Source organism: Triticum dicoccoides, chromosome 4B (assembly GCF_002162155.2).
Source record: "Triticum dicoccoides isolate Atlit2015 ecotype Zavitan chromosome 4B, WEW_v2.0, whole genome shotgun sequence".
Taxonomy (NCBI): domain Eukaryota; kingdom Viridiplantae; phylum Streptophyta; class Magnoliopsida; order Poales; family Poaceae; genus Triticum; species Triticum dicoccoides.
Genome location: NC_041387.1, coordinates 559,114,590 through 559,130,142, shown reverse-complemented (window position 1 = coordinate 559,130,142; position 15,553 = coordinate 559,114,590).

Sequence of the window (15,553 nt, the reverse complement as noted above, 5' to 3'; positions counted from 1 at the left end):
CTTGCTATTTTATTTGAATTAGGAAAAAAATACGTTTTTCAAATTGCATTAGTAGACCAAATAAATGTTCACTTTGTCCGCAAATATTATTAGAGGACCGTGAAAATTCATTTCTGGATCTTTGGACTCCGTTTAGTATTTCTTTTGTTTGTTTTCTGCGTCTGTTTTTAAAAAAAAAACCCGCACCGACCTAGCGGGCCGTGTTCGAGCCGGACTCCACCCCAGCTGGCCTTTAAAGGGCGAGGCCCGCACCCTGCCGCCAGCCCAAGCCGTTGCCGCCGCCCGAACCATAACCCTAGCCGCCGCCGCCCGAACCCCCTAGCCGCCGCCCCGCGCCACCGCCAGCTACCCGCTGGAGCCGCCGCCGCCACCAGACCCCGCCGCCGCTGCCACCGACCTTGCCGGATGTAGCTGCCGCCGTCATTTTGTTTTTTTGGTTAAGTTAGAACCGTCATTTTTTTAGAAAACCATAGATCTGTTTTTTAAATAGATCAGTTTGGTTTTCTGGTGGTTTATTTATTTAGCGGACATTCGTCCGTTCATCCGTTTTAACAAATGCTGTTCACCATTTAGGACCTATTAACGAACGTTCATTCGTTAGCCTGTTTGTCTCTTTTTTTTCCAAGGTTTTATTTGCGATTATTTTGATCGCAATTTCTGCCCTGATCTTCGATCTAGTATAACTTTTTGCTCCTTTATCCAAATTAAATGAAACCCTCTTTCCGTTTAACCAACTTGAACATGATTTTGGTACTGTAAAATTTGACTTTAGTCCAGATTAGTAAACGAATCTTGTTTCATTCATTGTTTGAGTTTCGTTGCTCCGTTTGATTTGATTCTTTTTGCAAACCGGAGTTCTTCAGTTGAACTTTCTGGTTAGATCTTCTTATTTGAGTTTTACCTGTGCTGCTTGCTTGAGTGCTTATGTATGTTATTTTTTGTTTGTGATAGAATTTCCGGAGTGTGAAGCGTGCTACTACGAGTCTCTAGGTTTTGCAGATCATCAGCAAGGGAAGTAACACTTTGATCATACCCCTTTTCTACCTAGTTTTTATGCATTAGTTTCAATCCTCAAACATTGCATGGTTAGGATCTGATTAACATGTGGGTTTGGGAAGTAGATGATGAGGTAGAACCTATTGCCATTTTATTATCAAACATTTGGGAGTTACTTCTACGTTATGCTCAGGATTGCTATGATATGCTCGCAGACGTGGATTGGGTGAGTGTATCCATGATAGATGTGAGAATTGTTAATTAATGGTTAACTTAAGATGGCTACTTAAATACACATCTGGGTGGATTGGTTGCGGGCACCTAGAGAATCTAGTGTTATCGAAGGGGATCCCGGTGTACCTATGTGATCACCCTATGGAATGCCACCCAGGCTCAAAGGGATCATAAGATTATTCATGCTAGAAACTTCCGTGTGCAGCCACAAGCTATTATGGGCTCTAGCATAGTTGAGGTGGTTGCATGACCTCTTTAAGTGGTGGGCTAGCAGATGTAGGGGAAAGTAGGTGTAACTGTCCATCCAGAGTACAGAGTAAATGTTTCTGAAAGACTATGTCTTGGTCATCCTTTTCTCAAACACCTTGTAGTGCGAGAAATTCAACGGAGGAGATCGAGTCTTGTGGGGAAAAATGCGCAAACCTCTACAGAGTGTACAAACTAATCATGGTTAGCCATGTCCCCTGTTATGGACATCTTGAGTATCTGGTCCTTGGATTATCATGTTGATCTCATCACTCTAAATTAATTTGTTGGTCTAAATGATATTGCTTAATTGGGATTGAGTTGGAGGAACCGTATCAATGTTTAACAACCACCATGATAGTTAAATAAAATTTATTCCTTTGATGTAGGAAAACATTGGCTTTATGCAAAACTGTATAGAGATTTCCACCAGCCATATATGCATGTAGTGATAGCATTTATTCTGTCCATTACTCTTTGTGTTACATTGCCAGCATATTCCATGTGCTGACCCGTTTCGGGCTGCAACATATCATGTTGCAGACTTTTCAGACGACGAGTAAGGTGCCATAGGTTGTTGTCGTTCACTCAGCTATGCCGTTGGAGTTGATGGACTCACTTTATGTTCCAAGCCTTCTGCTGTTATCTTATTTAGATGGCCTTAAGCCATATTACTATAATAAGTTCTCTTTTGTGACATTACGATGTAATAAGTGTGTGATTGAGACTCTGTTATAAATCCTCGAGTACTGTGCATGTCAACATTACCGATCCAGGGAGGACACTAATGCACAGAGACTAGACTGTTTCAGGTCTGGTCGCTACACGAGGAGTAGCTGTGCTCATGCCACGCTTCTGCTCACGCCGGTGGCAGCGACAAACGCGAGGAATGGGAGGTGCTCGGACTTCTAACTACGTTAGAAGGAGCTCCATCACGGTTCTGTGACCGCGCACCTTTTTCACCAGCATCTTGGGGTGCATGTCGGCCCTGCGCATCTCGAGAGTGATGCTGAGGGCTCTTGCCGCGGTGACACCCCGGGTCACCAATGTCGCGGTGCTGCTCGTCGCGCATGACCTGGGAGGACCGCGGTGCATGCATCGGCGGGGTTTTCTTCCTACCCTTGGAGGTGCTCGCACCGCCAGTAGGCAGTATGGCTCCATACTTGGATGCGGCGGTTTGTGGATCGTCGTCGTGGCTGCGAACAATCCCGCTTTCCTGGTTGCTGGTACCAAAATGATGTGGATGGTCTTGATCTCCTCCGTCACCAACGTCTACCACATCGCCCGTTCGTGCCGGCATGGGCAGACCGGCTCCAAACGAACCAATTGCCGTGATTGTCTTCTTCTTCGGAGCCATGGTGATGAACAGATTGACGTACTAACTACTAGACTAGATTTGCACAACCAGTTCCCCTACCTAGCGCGCCAAAGATGTCGGGGAAACGACACCTATGGGATCATGAGGATCCCTTCTACGGTTGGCGAGGAGCAGGGATGCACAAAGAATAGGTATGGTGATCAGCACGAGGGATTTTTACCTAGGTTCGGGCCACTTAGGAGCGTAAAACCCTAGTCCTGCTTGAGTGTGTATTAAGTGTTCTTGAAACTTGAGTAGTCGCTATGCGTGCCTGGTCCAAAAGTTCCAATCCCTCCTCTAGTACGCCATGGGCCTCCTTTTATACGTCCAAAGGGGTTGCTACAGTGGCACACAGGAGGTGTAAAGTAGCTATAGTATACATGCTTATCACCGATGTTGTAGGACAAACACATTAAATGCGTTGCTTACATGCCCTGCAACTTTATCGGGGATGGTAATAGAGCCCGTCTCGTCCGTCGCTGCCTCATTCTGCCTTGACACGTATCCAGGCTGACGAGGCATGCAACGCCAAGCTGACTAGCTAACCGCTATGCTGGCGTGGTTGCAGGATCTTAATGAAGATCTGCATGCCACCATGCAGGTGCTTGCTTAATTGGCAAGCTGGTCGCCGCGCTAGAACAGCCGTGGGGTGGCGAAACCTTGTCGTGGACGGGCGTAGCTGTGGCTCCGCAGTTCTCCCTAGCAAGGGTCTTGCTGGGGCCTCGCGGTCGTCCCCGGCAAGGGCCTTGCTGGGGGATTTCGACTTCTGGTCTTCATGAAGACCTGCATGCCACCAGTCTTCACAAAGATTTGCATGCTACTATGCACGTGTCCCTGAGTCTTGGTCTTGATGTTGTTGATGGTTTCAGAGCCCTCAACTTCAAGGGTGGTGGCCTTGCTGGTGCTTCGCAAACCGTCCCGGAAAGGATCTTGCCGGGGCTACGCAAGCTGCCCTAGCAAGGGTGTCGCCGGGGGAGGTCTAGCTTATCTTCTGCTCTATGTTTACTAGAATCAATGCTACCCTGGTAGTCTCGTATCGTGCTTTCTGCTGCCCTGTCAAGCCTTGCCGCAGGTGTGGCTGTGACTGCCCGTGCACAAGTAAGGGGTACAGAAGGGGCCCAGACTTATGTACACCGACAGTAGCATCAAAGGTCCTCCCATTGCAGCATAAAAAATAATATTGAACCAAGACCACTTCCGTGATAGTTCAAGAAATGTTAGCCTTTGGCAGGAGCTGCTGCACAAGCAACTGAGCAAGGCTGTGAGACCGGCCTAGCATGTCGGTCATATCTTTCAGCCGTAGCTGTTTTGCAATGAGGTTCTCACTGGAGTTATCCGCGATCTTCCTTAGAGACTGGACTTCAAGTAGAAGTTGAGTTATAGAATGCCTTTCTGCTTGAAGTTGAGACTGAAGAAATCGAACTGATTCAGGCAGCAAATTATGTCAGCTCGTGTGACTACTAGTCTCGAGTAACTTGAACACTACATCAAGGCATGACTTTGGGGTTGTCAAGCTATCTTCAAGATGTTTTGCCTTCTTTGCTGCAATTATGTTGGGTTTGTCTCACAACCTTCAGCAAACTTGTGCATGCCATCAGGCATATCACCCTGAAATAAGCAGAGAGATGACAGGTTTTGCACATATCCTATTGTCGGTTATCGGGTTCCGGCAAAACCCTCAAGGTTCGAACTCTGGGGTGTGCACGAAGATCTTCTCCCTACTGATTCACGCCCACAACCTCGCTGCGAATCTAAGCTAGCACAATGAACAACACAAGGGACCCAAGATTTATACAGGTTCAGGCCAGCGTTGTGGTGTAATACCCTACTCCTGTGTGTGGTGTGGCGGATTGCCTCTTGGGCTGATGATGAACCGTACATGGGAAGAACAGCCTCGCGATAGGTGTTCTTGTGGTGGTGGTATGCGGATGAACCTCTCTCTTCTACTGTGGTGGCTAGCCCTATATATAGAGGCCCTGGTCCTCTTCCCAAATATTGAGCGGGAAGGCAGCCAACAACGACCATTCGAAAGGGGACAACTAGTACAAGCTATCCTGACTAAAGGTGGTCTTCGACTGCCAAAGGCACTAGCGATGACGCCGTCTTCGGCTCCACGGTGACCTCCGTCGTGCCGTCCTGCTAGTCTTGGTCTTGATGCACTGATATGGAAACCTTTGCTTGATTCCTTGGTACTCCGCGCCTGCGCTTGCCCCCTTTGCACCAAAGATGAACGAGGACGCTGCGCAGGCCGGCGCCCGCTTGGTCTTGATCGTCATGGCTTGCATCATGTGCACCTCGCGAGGTACCCCTTGCCTTGATCTCTCCGCCTCCTCGCGAGCCTACCTGGTGAGGCCGCCCCTGAGGAGGCCTTGTGTTGCCCGCCCCGTGAGGCTTGGCCCCTCGCGAGGGTCTTGCGTGTTTGTTGATGAAGATGGGCCGTACTGGGCTGCTGGTGAGCCACGCTGCAGGCCCCAGGTAGGCAAGTATGGGGTCCCTCATTGCCAGAACGCTGACAGTATCCCCCAGGCCCAAGGCACGCTCGGACTTGGCTTAGCAGCGAAGCCAAAGGGCAAGTGCGGAGCGCACCGGCCCCAACAGCCTGCGGCCTTGGTTGACGCGTGGTGACTGATTGGACATGGGCGTCTCCGATTCCCCACGCTCCCCCAATATCCGCCTGGCTAGGCGGCCACGAAGCTTTACACAGTTATTTCCTCTTTGCTGCCCGCGTGCTTCCTGTTCACCTTTCTTCCTCGAACCTATGTCTCTGCTTCCAATCTGACTTGAGCTCTGCCCCTCCATCGTCATGGCGCCAACTAACCAAGAGAAAGGGAAGAAGCCCGTGCCCTTGTCCAGCTCGCTTCCGGCAATCGAGCCCGCCGTCGGCCGATCGCTGGTGCCCAATCTGGAAGCCTTGGACAAGATCTGCTCCGCACTCGCCTCCAGCTTCAACGAGTGTAGAAAGACGACGGCTTGGCCTGCGTCCCATGCCTTCATCGATAGTATCATCATGGAGGTTCGATTCTTCGTTGACGGCCTGTGGGCTGGCCTGGTTCGTCCTTTCTCCGCCTTTTTCAATGCGGTGCTTTCCCACTATCAGATCCATATGATGCATCTTGATCCTCAATCCGTTACCCTTCTTGCTGTCTTCGCCTTCGTCCGCGAAGCCATGGTGGGCATTGCTCCTTCAATTTCCCTCTTGCACCACTTATTCTCCTTGCGCCGGACCGAACCATTACAGTGCTCGGGTGCGTGAGCTTCCAGGCCGTGGCAGAGACGGCCGCCTCGGGTATTTATTTTGGCCTTCCACCTTCCACGAGCGGGTTCGAGACGCGGTGGTTGTATGTGGATGTCGGAGTGCCCACCCCCTGCTCTCGCATCTGACATTGCCTGCTATCGCCAATCCGGGCTCGGTCCATGAGAGGCTCGTGAGCCCCCGGCTCTCCTTCATTTGGCACCGACCGGAGAGGTTGAGAGAGCTTGGCGCGACTATGCCCCGGGTGGTGAAGGAGTTCCTCCAGTATCGCACTACTCCTAAACAGCGCCACTCCCGACCGATGTCGGCTCTGACCGGATACCAGGACCGCATGAGGCTCCAGGAGACGGAGCTGGCACCCGAAACGCTGAAGAAGGTGCTGGAGGTCTTGACAGGCGACCCCTCGCCGGGCGATATCCGGCACGTGGGCAGCCTCCTGTATCTCTGCTCGGGCGGGGCCGAGTTCGCGAGACAGATGCCTCACTTTGATGAATGAGGGTTGCGCCCAGCTGACCTTGTGGGGCCTTGCGAGAATCCCGTTGCCATGGCTCCCTTCCCCGTCACCAACACTAATCTTGCCCCAGGAGCGGGTGCATGGAGGCAAGCATCACTTGAAGCTGGAGGCTCTGGTGTCGTGGTGCTGACATCACATGGGGCTCCCGAGGCGTCATCCTCCGAAGCTTGTGAAGCCCACCGTGACGCGGTTGTCGATGGGGGGACGTGACCCGCGACTTCCGAGGCCGGAGCCCCCGAGGCCTCGGCAGGTCATCAGGAAGTGGTGCCTGATCGCTCCTCCCAGCTTGGCACCCCTGAGGTTGGATGCCTAAGTGCTTCGTCATCCGCACCACGCGCTGGTCCCCACGTTGAGCGCCTGGGTCGGTTCCACGTGGACTTTGACACCCTCGGCAAGAGGAAGGAGTCTTCGAGTGGCGGTGGGCGCCCCTTCTGCCCGTTGAAGCATAGGAAGTACATTGCCATAGATGAGTATGTACCTCATTCTTGTAATTCCTCAATCACTGCTCCCTTTCCTGACTGTGGCCCTTCAGGATCCCTCCTGCCAAGCATGCAGAGTCTACCAAGAAGCAACTTCCTCCGCCCTTGCCTCCATCACTGGCCTTGAGCGCCCTGAGCTTGTGTGCTGCCTCTCACGCGAGTTCGGCCGGAGAAGTAAGCCGGCCCGCTGGGTGCCTTGAGCCTGTGCCTTTGCCGCCTTTCCTTCGCGACCTCGACCGGGGCGTGACCAGCCTGCCCAGCGCTCCTCCTCTGATCGTGGACGGCGAATGGTTGAAGTCTGTCCTTGGCTCTTCTTTTGGGGATGGATCTGCGCCGGCTAAGGTCCCTTGCGGAGCCCGTCCGGCGATCGTGGGGGCGCCAGCCCCCAGCCCCCTACTGAGAGGGGGCATACCGCTTCAGGCCTGCCGCCAACGCCGGCGGCGGAGGACGACATCGACAACGTCCTCAGGCGAGCGCGGGAGCAGTGTCGTTCTCCAAGAGTTCCCCCGGAAGGCGATGGACACGATGGGCTAGCTTGGTGGAGAGCTCACGGACATGGACGTGTGTCTTGAAGTTGAAGGCCTGCGGCTAATTGAGGAGCATCGCAAGCTGAAGGTGGCAGTCAACCTTGCGCATCATCAGCGGGAGCTTGACAACGCGAAGGCCGAAACATCCCATGCAGCCTCGCGAAAGGCCTGCTGCCGAGCTATTGAGGAGGCTCGGGAAGTAGACCAACGGACCGAGGTCACGGAGAAGCCCGTGTGGGAGCTCCAAGCCTGGAGCGCTTCCCTGGAGCAGCAGGTGGAGCTGCGTCAGGCCGCCCTTGCAGAATATAGTTCATAATGATTGTATAGATCAACCATACTTTCAGATATATGATTGTATAGATCATAATGATAATGTGCTTCAAGATTGTATAGCCCCATGTCATTATTCCCTGCCATGTGGACGCCCTCATCATCACCATCATCTTCTTCACTTATCCACGGAGTATAGCCATCCATGAAACCGTTCATCAGCAAGTGCGCCTTCAAAGTGCCACGATCAAAAGGGTCCAAAAGGACTCCTTCTTTGCATCTTGCACACGGACATCTAATCCTAGTCAGATTATTTGCATGCATGTCCATCACCGCGGATTGCATGTATCGCACCACATTCCATCCACTCACCTTCATGACCAAATGCACGGTATAATAAGCAAAAAGGTTATAAACAAAATGCATGCATGCATCAAAGTCATATAAAAATTTGGCATGACCTTGCCTAAAAATAGGACATATCAAGTTTGTTCGAAATTGACTAAAACAGAAATAAATCGACATTTCGGCAAAACATAAGCAACTCGAGGGCATGTCACTCACACAAATCTCTCCATATCCCAAACAAACATATTCCCATTCTTGAAATGAACAACTTTTTACTCACCTATATATTTCCTGAGAGAGACGATCGAGCATGGTTGGATGAGGCCTTTCGCTACCTATAGGGATCGAAAGTGTGGATGGCTAAATAGCTAGCTAGATCTAGTTGTTGGGGAGGAGAGATCACTCTAGCTAACTAATGGATAGGGAGTTATGGTGGAGGGGGTATTAATGGGGAGAGAAGATAGGTAGGAGGAAGAGAGAAATGAGAAGGCCATTTATGGAGGAGAGTTATGGTGGAGGGGGGCATTAATGAGGAGAGAAGAGAGGTAGGAGGAAGAGAGAAGAAGGGCAAAAATGGTGGAGAGGGGAGAGGGGAAAGGAGGGGGAGAGAGGGCAAAGGGGGGAGGAGGGGGAGGGGGTGAAAAGGTGGCACTAGCCACAACTAGCAGTAGTGCTGCTTCCCAGAAAGTGTTGCTGCTATGGTACTTAGTAGTAGCGCTTTCCAAGAAAAGCGCTACTATTTAGTGGGGCCCATTAGCAGTAGCAGTGCTGTAAAATAAAGCACTACTGCTAAAATCTTAGTATGAGCGTTGTTTTGTGGATAGTGCTACTACTATAGCTAGCGTCGGTGAGAGCGTTGGGTCCCACTTAGTAGTTGCGCTTTTTCTATTTCCAGCGCTACTTCTAAAGCATTACTTGTAGCGCTGGCCTGGACCAGCGCTACTGCTAATTAGCAGCAACGCTTGCTTTTTTCCAGCACTACTACTGATGTACTACCTATAAGCATTTCCCTAGTAGTGACATATGATGGAAGAGATCACAGAGAGAAATACTATTCACTCATGTGTGCGGTTCCAGTATTTTGAAATAGGGTGGTCCACCCAAAAAAAATATTGACAACAAATATGACAAGGCAATCATAGTGATATTGAATCAATCATTACTTGTGAGCTTACTAGGACAAGTATGCAGAATCGTAACTGTAGTAAGAACATCCAAAATCTGAATCAAGAAGTTGGTCTAGCACTTATTATTTGCAACTAATCAAAATGAATAATTGGATATCATATCGAATGAGTAAGAAAGACAAGTAAAATGGTCAACAAACCTGGCCTGCAGTAGTAATGTGTGTCAATGTCACTATGACCAATAATCCAACATGACCACTATCTGTTCGTAGGCCAGGAATTTTCAAACTTTATGAACTTTACATGTAAAAACGATTACTGGAACATCTAATCCTTTTACCTCTCCTCCTCTTATGAATATGCCTCCACCGCCCCTGTTGTGCATCGTCTACCTCGCCGCTGGTGGACCTTTGGATTTTAGTTTTATGGAACATTTATATTTGGATTAACCATACCTCTACCAAACTGTGAAGGATCAAGACAAAAGAGAAAAAACAACCTATGACTAACAGGAATAAATAGATGATGTGGCGGCATTGCATGCTGGAGAGTAATGCTAGTATATTTCAATTTATGGATTGCAGGCACGACTAGCTTATGTGGCATGGTTCCATGGCCACGAAAGGCTAGAGAAAAATAAATTGATAATGTGTTCACTATTTAGAGTGCACTCCAGTAAATGGGCGCATGTAAATATTTTTAGAGTGCACTCCACTTTTTTTGAGATGCTTAGGTGCACCGGATGCCGTGTCATGCTACAAAATGTTAGGAAAAAAATCTACTCCAATGTTTTACAAATCAATTATTATCGTGAAACCAGCTAGATCCACCCCTCACCTCATCAAAACATCCCGAGGAATATGACTTGAGTGAAGCATAATTTATTTTTACTGATACATGTACACTACAAAAAAAAGACACATTCGTGACATTTTGGGCGGAATGAATTTTTTTCCTGTCATACTTATGACACTTCTATGACGATAATTGTGACAAAACCTGGTATCATCATAGATGTGGCGGGCTCCTACTTCTATGACAAAAAATCATGACAGAAAATGGGCTTTCATCCTGGCGGGCCGGAGAGCAGCTGCATGACATTCTTTGGGCCGTCCATGACGGAAAAAACCATGGTAGAAGCAAGGGCAAGGAAAATATCGAGGTGTTCCCGGTTACGGTGGGTGGTCGGGGCCAAGGGATGCACGGAGGTTTGCACATTTCTCTCATACACGTACGCGCGTGGGTGCCAGGTGTTGGGCTCTAACTGAACCCGAGCGAGGCGTTAGCCTAACTGAACCCAAGCTATTACACTGCAGGCTACGCGTTACTGAACCCGAGCGATCGATCGATGACTGTTAACTGAACCTGATCGAGCAATTTCTTCGCTAATACTACTAACTGAAGCCGATCGGTGTTGCCTCTGGAAGAACAGTGAGCGCTGTTGGGGGGGGGGTTGGATGAACCTCCCATGATGGGGGTTGGATGAATAGGACCCCGATCGATCGAGCCGGTTGGGCATGGATGAACAGGACGCCGTGGAGGGCTGGATGAACAGGACCCAGTGGAGGGAAGGTTGAACAGTAGCCGGTGGCGGGCTAGTTGAACAGTAGCCGATGGAGGGCTGGATGAACAGCAGCCCGTGGAGGGGTGGTTGAACTGGACCCCGTGGAGAGGGCCGGTTGAACAGTAGCTGGTGGAGGAGTGCGCGGTGGAGGCTGGATGAATAGGAGCCCATGGATGAACAGTCGTAGGTGGAGGCTGGAGGAGGTAGACGGTGGATGAACAGTAGCCCGTGGAGGCTGGAGGAGGTCGACGTTGGAGATGAACAGTATCTCGTGGAGTCCCGTTTTGTGGTACGCCACACCCCTCCGATGAACAGGACCCCCGTTTCGACCGTAGCGCTCCAACAGAAGCCCGTTTCCTCCGTTTTATGCTACGCCACACCCCTCCCAATCAATAGGACCCTGTTTCGACCGTAGGAGGTCCAACGGAAGTCCGTTTCCTCCGTCTTGCGGTATGCCAGACCCCTCCCGATGAACAGGATCTCGTTTCGACCGTGGCTGGTCGAACACAAGGTCATTTCCGTTGTTCCGCGGTACGCCAGGCCTCGTTTCCATCGGCTGTTCCGTCCAAGCCCTCTCGATGAACATGACAACACATTCCGTTCCGACCCAACCAGTTGGCTCCCCATGAACATGATGATGACGCAGTTTCTCCGTTCCAACCCAGCCATGTACACGAGCCCTGGTCGTACGTTTATGCGAGTAGGCGTTCGAGACCCCGCCCGTATGTACGTACGTGGCCATATTTACTTTCTTGCACCTTGGCCGCAGTACGTACGTGTACATGCTACATGCATGCCTCTACTACAACACGTGCGCGCCTCTACTATGACACGTGCACGCCTCTACATCGACCAGTATGTATGTACATGTTCGCGACCAGAATGACAACACTACGTACGCTTTGACCAGGTGGGTTCCAACTGTCAGGCACTTCCTTGCACGCGATGCTGTAGCTGGTGGGTCTCAGCAGTCAGGGGGCGAATCGGTTTTTTTTTGCCCGTAATATGGACGCACTTCCTTGCGTGCGAAGATGTAGCTTGTGGGTCCCAACAGTTAGGGGGAAACGTTTTTTTCATGAAATACTGTGGCCCGTCCAGTGGGTCCTTGCTGTCAGGTAGATGAATCATTATTTTGCGCATAATAAGGAGGCACTTCCTTGTTGCGGCCGTGGACCTAGCTGTCAGCCTCTCCACGTGTAGTACTCTTCCGATGGAAGTCGTTCCTTGACCATGTTGACCACACCGCGCTGAGAGCACCAGTGTAGTGGACGACGGCGAGGCCTAGGAAGGGGACGACACAAAGTCGGGGAAGACATGGCAGTGGAAGCCCGCGCGGAGAGGAGTACGAGGGTTCACTGGTTCGGCTGCGGTGTGAGGCTGCCGTCGCTACAGAATAACAGGGGGTGTGGGTGAGTAGAGGGTTGCCCTGGCGAGCGGTGGGAGTAGTAGGGGGCGGTGAGGCCTGCGCGGCAGCACAGCCGGCCATGGGAGGTGGGAGTAGCAGTCCCGCCGGCGCTGGATTTGGCGGCTGGAGCAAGAAGATCAGAGATTGAAGAAACACGACGGCCATTGGATTGACATCCAACGGTTACGTCTGCTAGAATCGTTTGTTGACGTATATAATAACTAAACAAATCTTGCATATGTGTCAACTTAATAGGCCCACAAGTCAGACCATTCCCTATTTTTTTAATAATTTATATATAGCTCACTGCAACTTCTTATGCAATTTATTGTAGTCCATTTTTTGTTGGCCAGGGCCAGGGTTAAAAACTTAAACAAAACTTCGCATATTTCTGTGGGTTCCAAACTATTTTTAATACCAAAATGTCAAGCCAAATTTAAAGTACTTGGAAGATATATTTAAATTAGGTTAAAGCCTAGTGAAATAGAAATCTAAAAATGTGAAAAAAATCAGAAATTATAAAGTAATTGCCAATTTGTCATCTGTTTTTATATTTACAACCCATTTCATATTACTTTCAAGATTTGCAGGCGTCTTGAAAGTGTTGCAGCCCGTCAGAGGGTAGAAAAATAAGTAGGCCTGAATTGGGTATTCTTCAGAAAAAATAAATTGGCCTCATTTTCACAAAGAAAAAATAGCTGGGCTGGTCATATGGTGAACATAAAATATAAGCCTGGGCTAGACGGGCCACAACCCAGTTGAAACCCTGCTCCGTCTCAACAATAACAAAAAAATTACTGCTCGAGCAGCTACGTCCCAGGTGTCAGCCGATCTTGTGCTGTTCTCTTGTCTATTGACTATATACGCTCACAATGTCGTCGGTCCCAGATGTCAGGAAACCACTAGGAGGAAGCATTTTCTTTTTCTATACGCTGACATGGTGGGCCCCTACTGTCATCCTCTCCACGTACTTCTGCCGATTCCTGTTGTTTGTTGACCATGTTGACAACACGAGAGGGTGGCGCTGCGGCGAGCACACCAAAGTGCGCAGAGGACGATGGCGAGGCCTCGGACGTCGACGTTAACAATTTAGGAGACGGTGGGGCTGTGATGCGTGCACTAAGGTGCGCAGCCAGCCGTGGGAGGCGGAAGCAGGCGGCCCCACCGGCACTGGTTTGGTTTTGGCGGCTGGAGGAAGACACGACTGAAGAAACACGACAGACTGTAAAAGCAGTAGGAGTACTTAACAACCTTATCTAAAACCAGTAGGGGCACTTAACAACCATAGCTGAAAGTAGTATGAGTACTTACATAGGTTCAACCGTACAAAGCATGCCTCGAACAATGCTACTTTTCCTACAGTTAACCAAGGGTGAGGCCTCCATGCCCCAGGACAAGGCCTAGGCGCCACTGATACGTCTCCGTCGTATCTATAATTTTTGATTGTTCCATGCCAATATTCTTCAACTTTCATATACTTTTGGCAACTTTTTATACTATTTTTAGGACTAACATATTGATCCAGTGCCCAGTGCTAGTTCCTGTTTGTTGCATGTTTCATGTTTCGCAGAAAACCAATATCAAACGGAGTCCAAACGGGATAAAAACGGACGGAGAATTATTTTGGAATATTTGGGATTTTCCGGAGGAAGAATCAACACGAAATAGTGTCCGAGGTGGCCACGAGATAGGCGGGCGCGCCCCCTACCCCTGGGCACGCCCTGGGATCTCGTGGTCCACCCGTAAGGCGGTTGAGGCTCTACCTTTGCCGCAAGAAAGCTAATTTTATTGGAAAAATCTGGGCGAAATATTCACCCCAATCGGAGTTACAGATCTCCAGATATAAAGGAAACGATGAAGGGGCAGAATCAGAGAACGCAGAAACAGAGAGATAGATCCAATCTCGGAGGGGCTCTCGCCCCTCCCACACCATGGGAGCCAAGGACCAGAGGGTAAGACCTTCTCCCATCTAGGGAGGAGGTCAAGGAAGAAGAATAAGAAGGGGGCCTCTCTCCCCCTTGCTTCTCGTGACGCCGGAGCGCTGTCGGGGGCCATCATTATCACCGCAATCTTCACCAACACCGCCGTCATCTTCACCAACATCTCCATCACCTTCCCCCTTCTATATTCAGCGGCCCACTCTCCCCCAACCTGCTGTACCCTCTACTTGAACATGGTGCTTTATGCTTCATATTATGTTCCAATGATGTGTTGCAATCCTATGATGTCTGAGTAGATTTTCGTTGTCCTATTGGTGGTTGATGAATTGCTATGATTGATTTAATTTGCTAGTGGTTATGTTGCTGTCCTATTGTGCCCTCCGTGTCGTGCAAGCGTGAGGGATTCCCGCTGTAGGGTGTTGCAATACGTTCATGATTCTTTTATAGTGCATTGCATGAGTGACTGAAACACAAACCCGAGTAAGGGGATTGTTGCGTATGGGATAAAAAGGGACTTGATACTTTAATGCTATGGTTGGGTTTTACCTTAATGAATCTTTCGTAGTTGCGGATGCTTGCTAGAGTTCCAATTATACGTGCATATGATCCAAGTAGAGAAAGTATGTTAGCTTATGCCTCTCCCACATAAAACTTGCTATCGGTCTAGTAACGTAGTCAATTGCTTAGGGACAATTTCACAACTCCTACCACCACTTTTCCACACTCGCTTTATTTACTTTTTTGCATCTTTATCTAAACAGCCCCTAGTTTATGTTTACGTGCTCTTTATTATCTTGCAAACCTATCCTATTACACCTACAAAGTACTTCTAGTTTCATATTTGCTCTAGGTAAAGCGAACGTCAAGCGTGCGTAGAGTTGTATCAGTGGTCGATATAACTTGAGGGAATATTTATTCTACCTTTAGCTCCTCGTTGGGTTCGACACTCTTACTTATCAAAAACTGTTGCGATCCCCTACACTTGTGGGTTATCAAGACCTTTTCCTGGCGCCGTTGCCGGGGAGTCATAGCGTGTGATGAATATTCTCATGTGTGCTTGTTTGCTTTATCACTAAGTAATTTTTATTTGCTGTTCTTATTTGTTTTCTATCTTTAGTTATGGGTAGGAAACGCAAAATACCAAAAAAATTAGTTGTACCTACTGCTCCAATGGTTGAAGAACCACTCAAAATCTATCACACTACTGAAGCTTTTTACTTGGATCATCTTCGATCCCTTTGTGCTCGTGCTGAAACCCCAACTAGCTTAGTTGAGGGAAAATCTTTAGATGAG